This window comes from Haplochromis burtoni, unplaced genomic scaffold (assembly GCF_018398535.1).
Source record: "Haplochromis burtoni strain Fernald_Lab_line unplaced genomic scaffold, NCSU_Asbu1 Contig_683, whole genome shotgun sequence".
NCBI lineage: Eukaryota > Metazoa > Chordata > Actinopteri > Cichliformes > Cichlidae > Haplochromis > Haplochromis burtoni.
This window is the reverse complement of record NW_024583044.1, coordinates 696-2,307: the sequence shown is the minus strand read 5'-3', so window position 1 is coordinate 2,307 and position 1,612 is coordinate 696.

Below are 1,612 nucleotides of genomic sequence, written 5' to 3'. Positions count from 1 at the left end.
CTGTTCACCACAAATGTGCTGGGTCTTGTGATTCCCGTGCTGGTGATGGTAGGTTGCTACTCCAGGATCATCCCCAGGCTGGTAAACATGAGGACCACGAAGAAGCATCGCATCGTCAAGCTGATAATTTGTTTAGTGGTTGTATTTTTCTTGCTCTGGGCTCCACATAACATTTCCTTTTCCTGGAGTTTCTTCAGGAAAGAGAAATAATCCTCAATGATGGAACATGGGAGTAGCAGTAACCGAGGCCTTTGCTTACACTCACTGCTGCCTGAACCCCATCATTTATGCTTTTGTGGGAGAGAAGTTTATGATATGAGCCTTGCAGCTGCTGAAAAAGTTGATGCCTGCAGAGATGTGTTAGACAACTCATTTAGTACACATTCAAATCCTCTGATGTCACCTCCACTTTTATCTAGTAACTTTTTTTGCTCATTACTTCACACTGTAACACCCCTGTGTCAGATGTTATTGGGATTCAGTGCTGCATAAATGAAACTGAACTGAACTGAAGGTGGAGGGCAGACGAAACTCGTGTGACATGAATGCTTCACCTTGTTATTACTGCAGGCCGTGTCTTGTTCATGTTGTTTTTGTTTGTTTGGTCACTTCCTTGTTCTGCTCAGGCTAAATGAAACTTTTTGGTCTGTTAAACTGAGCCTGCTGTGTATAGAATCTGTAAGTTTGATTTCTTTTTTTTTTCTCACATTTTTTTCATGAGCTTCCATGTTTGCAGAAAAATATAAAAAAAGGGCCTAAAATGGTTTCAGATCTCCTTTGTACAAAACTTGCTCATTGCCTTACTGTCATTTCTATTTATACCTACTTCCACATTTTCATGTTTTATACTCTTCTTCTTCACTTGTTCTACGTTATGGTTCCTCATATTTGTCATTACTTGGTACTGGGATTGATTCAAGTCAGACATCCATTCATTTCTTATCCCGATTTTGTTTTCTTGAAACAATAAATGATAATGCAAATCTTGAACTTACATCAAATGAAGGTCATAAATTGGATTGTCATGTTGGAGAAGTGCATTGTTCATTCTGAGAATATATTTGCAGTGAGAATGTTACTGCATTGACAAAATCTGTAGTGAAAGTGAAAATTAAATCTGCATTTCCTCTTTTTTGTGCTTCTCGTTATCAGACTGCTGACTTTAAGACAGTCAATCTCTGCACATCTAAAGAGATCTGTCAGGGTTCCTGGGTCGGTGACCCAGTATTTTCAGTTCTTGTTCACTGTTTATCTACTGCCTGTTCCACTTCCTGTTTTATTGTGTTAGCCTTGGTCTGTGTGCTTTATGTTCAGTCCTCTTCCCATTAGTTCATTATGTTCAGCTGTGTACTCACCGGTCTCTCATTATCATTATCACCAGTCTGTGTATTTAAGCCCTCTGTTTCTACCCATTCACTGTCGTGTCATTGATGATGTCGTTCAGTTCAGTTCAGTTCAGTTCAGTCAGTCAGCCATTCATCCATCCATTCATTCATTCAGTCGTCCAGCCAGCCAGCCAGCCAGCCGTTTTCTGCCTCTGTTCTGTTCATCCACTCCTTATAATAAACCTTCACCAGTCTTCACCTACCTGCGAGTCCTGCGTTTGGGTTCC